Genomic DNA, 11,323 nt, shown 5'->3' with positions numbered 1-11,323 from the left:
GTGCTCAGCCTTATTCACGGTCCAACTCTTACATCCATACATGACCACAGGAAAAACCATAGCCTTGACTAGACGAACCTTTGTTGGCAAAGTAATGTCTCTGCTTTTGAATATGCTATCTAGGTTGGTTATAACTTTCCTTCCAAGGAGTAAGCATCTTTTAATTTCATGGCTGCAGTCACCGATTCCCCGGAATTCCCCAAGCCTGTCTTCATCCACTCCTATCCTTACTGCTGTAACAAAAAGTTGTGATCCATGAAGCCACCAGTAGGAGATAAGACTAGACCTTTCACTCTGGTCATCACCTTAGCCCTCAGCTCCAACATCCTAGACTAACTAGAATGAAGAATTTTCCCTTTGCCATTATGCTGGAGAGAGGAGGGAAGGACAAGAGTCTTGAGGTCTGAATTGGCCTCGGCATCTTATAAACTGTTATAAGGTGATAGAAATCAGAGAATCTGTTATTGTGAAGTTGGAACTGTTTTCTGATTCACCAGAGACAGAGCCTGGAGATGGCCTGTTAGCAGCCCACCTATATGGTTCATAGACAGTGCCTCAGTGCACACTTTCACCACGCCAAGGTAAAGCAAAGACGTTCTGCTAGAATAGAGATGTCCTGAGATACAACAGCTTCAAGGAGTGGGGAAGGGGCGGGGCTAGTAATATTGACATCAAGGAGGCCGCTGCTTTCGGAGATGTATTTGAGCTGAGGGGATAGGAGGACAATGAGGAATGATCAAGGCCCTATTCCCTACCTGCCCCCTTGGACTGGGTGGAGCCCTGTGCTTAGATGTATGAGAGTTAGAAATGGACACGTCCATGAATTTGAGAGTCTTTTAGACTCAAGGCAAAAGTAAATACCAGAAACTGTTCACGAGAGACTGTGACATGCTGCGCATAAGCAGAGTTTCCTTGGACCCAAAGGACAGGTTGCAATACTGAGCCAAGAACAGGCTATCCTGTCTTTTCATCATGGATTCAATTTCTCTCTTGCATGCCGAGGGCCACAGCTCTAGAAGCACCTAGGCTGACCACCATGGCCTTGGTGAGTGTTCCCTGAGTGACCTGATGGCGCTGGACCCCTTCAAAGACAGCAGGATTGAAGGAACATGGTGAGGACCATGCAGACTGCTGGCGGTCATCAGTGGGTTCATCCTGTGGGTGGGGGCTGTGGATTAGTAGGGAGAATAACTGGGAGTTAGCGTCTACTTAGGGGGCTTCCCAGGTGGCTCAGTGGTAAAGAATATACCTGCCAATGCAGGAGATATAGGAGATGCAGGTTCGATCCCTGGGTCAGGAAGACCCCTAGAGGAGAGCATGGCAACCCACTTCAGTATTCTTGCCTGGAGAATCCCATGGGCAGAGGAGCCTGGTGGGCTACAGTCCATAGAGGTCAAAGAGTCAGACACAACTGAGACTTAGCGTGTATGCACAGTACGTATTTGTGTGGGAAGAAAGAGATCTGAGCTATGCAATTTTAAGATTAAGTTAAGGTTAAATTAATTAAGATTTATAAGTGTACATGTCTGTCCTCATGTTTTGGTACTCACAAGTGAAGAAAGAAATTTAAAATATTTATCTTCAACCACACTGCTAGTAAACTGGTAAATTACGACTCAGATCTGTGTGGCTCCAAAGCCATCCACCCGGGGAACAGCAGTTGCCAACCTATACTCTATGTGATTCATTCTTCATGACTTCCCTCCGATGAGACCATGAGCCCCTGATGGCAGAGAATCCAGTATATTGTGTGCTCACAGCACCTTGATTATTATAAATACTCAACAAATTAATGAGCTAGCACAAGGCCTGAACTTTAAAGAATGGGTACAATTGAGATGGACTGAAGCCATAAATCAGGGTTCCCCAAACTTTCAGTGTGCATCACAAGTGTCGAGGGGGCTTATAATGTGCCCATTCCCAGTTCAAACCCAGCAGGTCCTGCTGAATCTGGGACTCTCCACTGTTAATGAGCAGGAGCAAGGATCTTCTTGAGTTGGTCCAAAGAAACATGGTCACAACCTTTTCCCTAACTTCTCTGATTCTCCCTGAGCAACCTTTCCTCTGAAACCACCATGCTCCAAGTCGGTGCCACATGTTTTTTAACAGTGTTTAGAAGTGTTTTCTAACAGTGTTTTTCATGCTTCAAGGGCATATCTCTCAAGCCTACTGTGAGTTATTGTTGTTGTAAGTCATGCCTGACTCTCTGCAACCTCATGGACTGCAGCACACCAGGCTCCCCTGTCCTTCGCTATCCCCCTGAGCGTGCTCAAATTCATGTTCATTGAGTCGGTGATGCTATCTCACCATCTCATCCTCTGCTGACTCCTTCTCCTTTTGCCTTCAATCTTTTCCAGCATCAGGGTCTTTTTCAGTTAGTCAACCCTTCACATCAGGTGGCCAAAGTATTGGGGTTTCAGCTTCAGCATCAGTCCTTCCAACGTATATTCAGGACTGATTTCCTTTAGGATTGACTGGTTTGATCTCCTTGCAGTCCAAGGGACTCTCAAGAGTCTTCTCCAATACCACAGTTCAAAAGCATCAATTTTTTGGCGCTCAGGTTTCTTTATAGTCCAACTCTCACTAATAACTAATAACATCATATTACTTAAGTGTAATAACATAACAATTCAATATACTGTCAGATGATCACCAAAGTATCTAGTTACTATCCATCACCACACAGAGTACAATCTTTTTTTTCTGGTGAGAACACCTTTTGTGATTTTCTCTGTTAGCAACTTTCAAATATACAATGCAATGTTATTAACGATAGTCACAATTCTGTACTCAGTGGTCCTCAACCTTTTGGGCATCAGGGACTGGTTTCATGAAAGACAGGATTTTCCATGGACTGGGGGTGGGGATGGTCTCAGGATGATTCAAGAACATTACATTTATTGTGTACTTTTCTTCTATTATGATTACATCAGCTCCACTTCAGATCATCAGGGGTTAGATCCCAGAGGTTGGGGTTTATATATTACATCTTCCCCATGACTTCTTCATTTCATAACTGGAAGTTTGTACTTTTTGATTATGTTTTTTTTTTTCTTTATCTGTCCCTTCAGTACCTGTTACACTACCAAATAAATATTTGCCAAGGCAACTGTTAAAATGGAGACTTTGAGGTTCTGGAAGATAGGAACTATACCTTAGATTTGTGAAATTTCCCCCCATCCTGGTACTACGCTGCCAAATACTTTAGTGGCATCTATGGCTCAAATAAGCAAGGAGTTTTGAGTCCTGGCACAGTTTTAAAATATTAAGTGACTTACAATTTAGTTTGCTTTTGTATTTGCCTAATTTTACTTTAAGTTGAGGGCCTGTGCAAATATATATGAAGGCTCTCATTTGGACAGCAAGTTGCTATTTACCCCTCATCCTCCAGAACAGAGGGCACTTGTTCAGATGTGGATAGCTTGCCAAGATGCTCCACTGTCTTCATCCATACCCTGCCACACAGCTGGAAGAGCTGTTTTGCTACCAGACACCAGGGTGAAGAGAATGTACCTGGAGTTCAAGAATATTTCAGAAGGTGGTACTCAGGAGCACACCAATGGCTGGATCTACTCCTGATACCACCCTGGAAGGTGTCCTACCCAGGTGGTGCTGGTGGTAAAGAACTCTCCTGCCAATGCAGGAGAAATGAGATGCATAGGAGATGCAGGTTCGAACCCTGGGTTGGGAAGATCCCCTGGAGAAGGCCATGGCAACCCACTCCAGTATTCTTGCCTGGAGAATCCCATGGACAGAGGAGCCTGGGGGTCTATAATCCACGGGATCGCAGAGTCGGATACAACTGAAGTGACTTAGAATGGATGGAAGTTTCCTTAGCTCATCCTGCTAATTCTCAGAGAGGAAGAATTCACACTAAACCTACATTCTCGGTTCTACATAGGGTCATGATGCATTTTGCTTGATATGCATACGTGGGGTGTCAATCAGCTTACATCTTTAGTGAAGCTCTATTTGTGTCTGCCTCTGTTGCAGGGTTCTGTTGGATCTGGGGCAGTTCTACCTATATGCTTGGAGGATGTTAAGCAGGTCCCTGACACAGGACACATGCAGCCACTTTGCCAGCTAAGGAAGCAGTCCAGAAAGTGAGGAACGCTTGACAACCCCCAGGGCAAGGACTCATGTAGTGCTGGCCCCGGGAGGGGTGATGGCTGGAGACTTGCCAGTATGTTTGTTCAAAACAACTTTTCATTAATACAGGTTCTGCGCAACCTGAATAGAAAAACAGAGCTTCCATGGAATCTCCAGGTTGTTTTTTCATCTGTCTACAAAATGAACCACACTCCTGTCTTAATGAAAATGCTACTCAATTACTATGATTTTATTAACAAGACAAGTGTAGCTATTTAGTGTGTAACAATGCAAGAGTTATAATTCCAAGGGGATTTTCAGACGCTAATTCTAAATTCAGAATGCAAAGCAAAAGTTTTATTAGCCTCTTCCCTGCGAAGAACACTTTAACTCTGTGTTGCAAAAATAATTTGGATTTGGTGTCTGGGTGATTAAAGCCTTTAAGGTTGCAATAGTCATCAGTACATTATAGAATCATGAAGAACTTAACAACTGAAGATACTTTAAACTATAATCCTAGTTTTTGTCCATATGAAGCAAGTACACCCAAGCACATTACACTATGTGTCCATAGTATTATGGGCACTGTGTGCCAATATGTGCCTACTTTCCTTCCATCCGGGTTGTATAATAAGAAGTAGTATAGGACTTCTACAGACTCAAAATCTAGGCTCAAGTACGAAGACCTAATGGCAGGTCCCCCGGACATGGGTTAGGCCTGAGAAAGGGAGAGGGAAGAAGTTTTTAACTGGATATGAGATTGATATTTTAAACATAACTGAATTGAAAGTGAAAGTCCCTCAGTCATGTCCAGCTCTTTGCAACCCCATGGACTGTACAGTCCATGGAATTCTCCAGGCCAGAGTACTGGAGTGGGTAGCCTATCCCTCCTCCAGGGGATCTTCCTGATCCAGGAATCGGACCAGGGTCTCCTGCATTGCAGGCGGATTCTTTACGAACTAGGATATGAGGGAAGCCCATAAATGAATTGGACTGCTTAATAACTGAAAGTGAATCTTAACTATCCAAATAGGACTTTGTCTAGAGCTGAAAGTTACTCTGACGACACAGGATCTCTCAGAGAATTTGCAAAGATGCCGTGAAGGGATATTTGCCCAGAGATATTAGGAAATGAGGGCTGAGAAAAAATAAAGTCATTTCCTATGTGAACCCTGTTGAGTTTAGTGCATTTAATGTACAAGCAACAGAAATAAAATGGATCTAGTTCAATATTACAGAAATTTCCTGAATAAATAATATGTAGAGCATAGTGCTAGGAACACAGTAAGGGAATAAAAAGTGGGAAATCCTGTCACAGCCTTTATGAAAGTTATAATTAAAAGTGGAAAACACTTGCAAAGAACTGCAAGTATGGATCATAGACTGTAAGTAGAAAGCTAGAAGAGGAGGCCCCCAAGCGCCCATGTCCCTGGGGACCCAAGGCACGTTTCCCTTACCCTGGGGACAATAGGGCCCCAGGTGTGCTGTGAGTCCAGCTCATGATCTGTCCAGGCAGGCAGGTCTAGGGGACTACGGGGGCCTGAGGGAACCAGACTCTGGCCCTGTCTGCACCTCCTGCTGGCTGGAGCCAGAAACTTGGAGTTCCCAGTTCACAGGTGGACAAATTAACTTGTAGTCTCCTCTTCTCTCCACTTCAGTTTTTTGGAATCTAAATGTAAGTACTGCACAAGAAGCAAAAAAAAAAAAAAAAATTGTTTTGGATAAAGTTTTGTTATGTTTCTGGCTGAGAAATATAGATGCTGGAAAACAATGCATCTTTTTTGTCGGATTCAGTCATTTACGGACAAAAGAACAATGGACATCTTGATCTGTTCAGTGTCCGCATATCTAGGACGTAAAACAAGATAGAAAGAAATAACTACCATGATAAAGTTACAAAGTAATACAGGTTTTGACAAAACTTTCAAGAAGGAAAAGGCATTTGATCTTGACCTTGAAGAGAGTTAGCAAATAGAAAAGAGTAGGCAGGACAAGGAAAGAACATCTCATGGGCTCAAAGTCTCCATCATGACCTGGGTGAACAAGCTCCTAATTATTAACAGCAAATAGTCCAAACGCTCAATCTGCACATGAACACTTAGTAAATCTCTCTCTTACATTGAAAATTGATGGTAAAACCTATTGCTGGTATATTTCCGTTTCCCCATTGGAAGTTCCCTGTGTCTGAGAATTCAGCTTGCTTCTTTCCAGCCACAGAACATTCAGGGAAAACTGTAGCCAAGAGGAGCTGGATCTAGGCTTTCAAAAAATGTTAGAAAAATTAAACTGACTTCATATCATATTTCAAACCACCATAGACTCACGGTGCAGTCTCTTCACTATTCTCTATCCTAATCCCTTGACTTACATTCTCGTCATTCTCTACTGCATTTCTGCTGCCTTTTTTGGACACCTTTCTTCTGAAATCTGTGAAATTTTTCTGCGTTTATGATGAGTGCCATGAAGGATTTGACAGAGAAATCTAATAAGATTGTAAACTCCTGGAGGCAGAGGCCTTTCCAATGTAACTCCATTGCAGAGTTCCTAGCGCATCGCCGGAACATGTGTTTAACAAAGGTTTTCAAATTAATGGATTAAGCGCCACCGCTGAATGGGAACGATTAATCATGCTAACTAATAAAAAACCATACAGGATGCATTTCAGCAAAAGAGCTTTGTACATGCTGAATAATTATTGGAATGATAATAAGTAACTTAAGAAATGTTCTGGGGTCCGCAGAGTTGTTTTGGCTATCCTACAAGGTCAGAGCACCTCATAAAAGTGATGGATGCTTTCTGCCTTCCGCTAAGCTGACAGCCCTCATCTCACACTGCAGTTTATGGTTCCTGACCCCGCATTCCGCAGCCGACCTGGAAGAGCCGTGTTTCTGTGAGCCAGCTCCGATAAGCCACCTGAAAACTTCCCTGGGGAGGCAGGCGGCAGGCAGGCAGAGAAGGGTCCCCTGGAGCCAGCTGGGCCTCCCCTGCGCCTTCCCCAAACTCGCCCCAGATTTGATGGTGATGTCTGTGACAGACAACGGCACTAATCTCCTCGGGAACACCCCAGAACACAGAGCTCATCTGTGCTTCTAGGCTGGATTTTGCAGAAAATGGAAGATGGCACCCAACCCCCTCTGGCGTGCCAAGAGTGTGGCTGGTCTATGCGATACCCAGGCAGCTGGCACACACGGGCGCTCTCTGGGGCCACCGCAGAAGCCGTGAATCGTGCTCTGGGGGTAGGCAGGGAGTGGAATCTGCATTATAATATGTGCTCCGATGCTGTGGGGAAGGATCCTACACTTTGTCCAAGATGCCACCGGGCACAGAAGCCAGCATCTCTAAGATTTGTTGTTCAACATCCACACACAGGTATGTAGTCCAGAAACCTGCCTTAAGTAGGGAGTACCAACCTCATGGGCAGTGTGTGAAAGCTGTTCAGTGGCCAGACTCTTCCGCGGCCCCTGTGGAAGGCCGCGGATGTGTTCAAGGCGTCGCCTAAGCCATTTGTAAAACGGAAGACCCCTTGTTAATTGACAGGTCTGAGATGATGGTGTGGCCCTTTAAATTACCTTGGCATTAATTGCCTGGACAGGTTGTTCACTCAAATTGCCCTGGCTCGCTAATAACCCGAGCGGGCTGGTGTTTTAAATGACCATGGCACTAATGGGCCAGGCTGGCCGCTATTTCACTCGTCCTGGCACTAATGGCCTGGAAAGGGGGCTTGCTTTGCAGATTAACGATTGTCCTCCAAATGGCACAGGATTATGGAAAAAAGAAAGAGAAACAAGCATTTGCAGAAGAAAAAGAAAGAAGTTTTACTTCTCCTCTCTTTCTCAGCCTCCCATGTCTCATGAAAAGCACTGGAGGGCTCTGCCTTTTCTAAGAGAATATACACTTCCACCTCCCCCTCTTCTCTCCGCTAACCACAGGCCACCCTTACTTTCTATTTTTCACCTTTAAAAATATAGATAACTACAGTTCACTAAAGAAGAAACATGTCCTCTCATTCAGCAACAGTTTCTCCAATTTCTGCTCATTCTTAGCCTACTCCATCTCATCCCCAAAGTATTTACTCACCAAGCACTGACTGATTGAGTGACTGCTTTCCATGTTCAAGGTGCCTACCAAGTCTGTGGGGACAGAGATATGGAAACACAGACCCCACTCTTGCTGCTGCTGCTCCTTAGTCACTTCAGTCGTGTCCGACTCTTTGTGACCCCATGCACTGTAGCCTGCCAGGCTTGTCAGTCCATGGAGATTCTCCAGGCAAGAATACTGGAGTGGGTTGCCATACCCTCCTCCAGAGGATCTTCCCGACCCAGGAATCGAACCTAGGTCTTCCACATTGCAGACAGATTCTTTACCTTCTGAGCCACCAGGGAAGCCCAGATCCTACCCCTGCTGCTGCTGCTGCTAAATCACTGCAGTTGTGTCCGACTCTGAGTGACCCCATAGACGGCAGCCCACCCGGCTCCCCCGTCCCTGGGATTCTCCAGGCAAGAACACCGGAGTGGGTTGCCATTTCCTCCTCCAATGCATGAAAGTGAAAAGTGAAAGTGAAAGTGAAGTCGCTCAAGTTGTGTCCGACCCTCAGCGACCCCATGGACTGCAGCCTACCAGGCTCCTCCATCCATGGGATTTTCCAGGCAGGAGTACCGGAGTGGGGTGCCATTGCCTTCTCCAGATCCTACCCCTAGGAACTCCCATGTAAATCAGGGAAACATAGAGCCATTTTATAAACAATTGCTTTGCTCCCTGATGAGTGCAGTGGCTGAGGAAGTCAGCAGTCCAGATGGGCTGGAAAAGCTTCATCCTAGAGGTGAGTTTGAAGACAGTAGGATGAGTTCCTCAAGATGAGATGTAGGGGAGGAGAGGGCATTATAGAAAGAGGGATTGTGTAGAATCTCTGCATTCATGAAAAAGCACAACTGCAAACCAAAGCTTCTGGGCACAGTCACGGGCAAGAGTGGAATGATAGGTGGGAGCTAGACATTAAGAGCTTTGGGAAAGAGGAGTGAGATTTGAGAAAATTTCCCAGATGGAGGCTCTTAGATCTGAGGACTGGCTGAGTAGGGTCTGAGGAGATGGAGGGGTGGAGGAGGGCTTCTGGCTTCAGATGTCAAAAACTGGGTACCTGGTGCTGTCCTTCACAGAAATAAGTTTACAGAAAGGACCCAGGCTGGGATGGAGAAGGAGGGGCAATAGAATCCTTAAAAGAAGAGAGTGGTTCTCTGTTCCTCTCCATGAATTGTATTTCACCTGCCCATTGCCCAGAGATGTATGAAGCAAACAGCACTGGATACACTGAGAGAGATGCCTGTTTCACGAGGGATATTCTTGGATTTCATCATGAAGACCATCCTCCCCATGCAACATGGGGGCTTGGATCTTAAAAAAAAAAAAATAGTGCAGAGAGTTTGGTTCCCACAGTTAACAAGAATAAGACACACAGTCTAACATCAATCCCCTCTCTCCTCCTTTCATTTTAGCTCACGTTCTCTCAGGAGATAGTTTAGTGATGTGTGCTTTTTTTTTTTTTTGCCTTTTGCTTTCTCTTCTTTTTGCAATCAGTGTAGTAATATGAAGAGAAGTTTTTAAAAGGACAGGGTATCTATCCAAGAGTAACTATTACTGGAAATCTAAATGCCACCAATGTATTTTGACGAGTGAAACAGAATTTCAGAAATTTTTTTTACAGGTTTGCAAGATTAACTAAATGAGTGGAGAGGGTGATTGGATGAAAACAGGGTTTTTACAGATTTGACTGAATTCATTGGAATAGAGGTTGAGAACCTACCATTTGCCAAGCCCTGTGCTGGGCACTGTGGGGTCTACTGAAATGCACAAAGTGCAGGCCCTGCTGTCAAGGAATTTAATGTCCCAGGCTGGGTTACAACCACTACACATTGTATTGAAAGCTGCTCCTAACATGAAAAAAAGCCCTTCACAATGGCCAGACTCTCCAAAGCATGACACAAACATTCCTCTTTTGTAGAACACACTGCTCCTTTTGGAAGGAAAGTTGTTCTTTCATCCAACTGTCAATAGACATAGTGTTTGCTAAATGTAGGGCGCCTTGCTGGGCATAACGGGGGGCTTAAGATGGCAAGACATGGGTCCTGACCTCTAAGGCTTTATCTGTGTACATCTAAAGCCCCTTAATGTCAGAGGAAATATATAGCAACTGCAATATTTTTTGTTAACATAAACTCTTCTAGGATGTCTGTTAACCCAAGTAATGATTCTTAACTACAACTCATACAGTTTCAGACTTAGAAAGGAGCCTTGAAGTCCCCCAATTTCACAACCATTTATAAAGGGTAGATCCAGAGACATTAGCTAGTCTGCCCAAGAATGCACAGATTGTTGTTGTTCGGTCACACACTCAGTCGTGTCCAACTCTTTGCAACCCCATGGACTGTAGCACGCCAGGCTTCCCTGTCCTTCACTAACTTCTAGAGCTTGCTCAAACTCATGTCCGTTGAGTCAGCGATGCCATCCAACCATCTCATCCTCTGTCATCCCTTCTCCTCCCACCTTCAATTTTGCCCAGCATCAGGGTCGTTTCCAATGAGTCAGCTCTTTGCATCAGGTGGTCGAAATAGTGGAGCTTCAGTTTCAGCATCAGTCCTTCCAATAAATATTATGTTCATTTTCCTTAGGATTTATTTGTTTGATCTCCTTGCTGTCCAAGGGACTCTCAAGAGAATGCACAGATGGCTGGTGGCAAATTGAGAACTGGGTCCTATGTCATCCTTGTTCCTCATCTACTACTTGCTCTGTGCAGCCTGTCTCTGGTATCAACAGATGCAACAATACAAACACAGAATTTAAAGACAGAGAAAGACCCAGGAGCTTCATAGGCATAATGCGAGAAAATCCAGGCACCTCTAGTGAGGCCTTTCTTTAGGAAAATAGATCGCAACAGTTACACAAGGGCTATGTCATTGCCAAGTTCATTAACAATGTGCTGCTGCTGCTAAGTCACTTCAGTCGTGTCCGACTCTGTGCAACCCCATACACGGCAGCCTACCAGGCTCCTCCATCCCTGGGATTCTCCAGGCAAGAGTACTGGAGTAGGTTGCCATTTCCTTCTCCAATGCATGAAAATGAAAAGTGAAAGTGAAGTCGCTCAGTCGTGTCCGACTCCTAGCGACCCCATGGACTGTAGCCCACCAGGCTCCTCCGTCCGTCGGATTTTCCAGGCAAGAGTACATAGATATATAAAAAGAAA

Source organism: Bison bison, unplaced genomic scaffold, assembly GCF_000754665.1.
Source record: "Bison bison bison isolate TAMUID 2011002044 unplaced genomic scaffold, Bison_UMD1.0 scf7180017864498, whole genome shotgun sequence".
NCBI classification, from domain to species: Eukaryota; Metazoa; Chordata; class Mammalia; order Artiodactyla; family Bovidae; genus Bison; species Bison bison.
The sequence above is the reverse complement of the archived record's forward strand: the minus strand, read 5'-3'. Positions refer to the sequence as shown.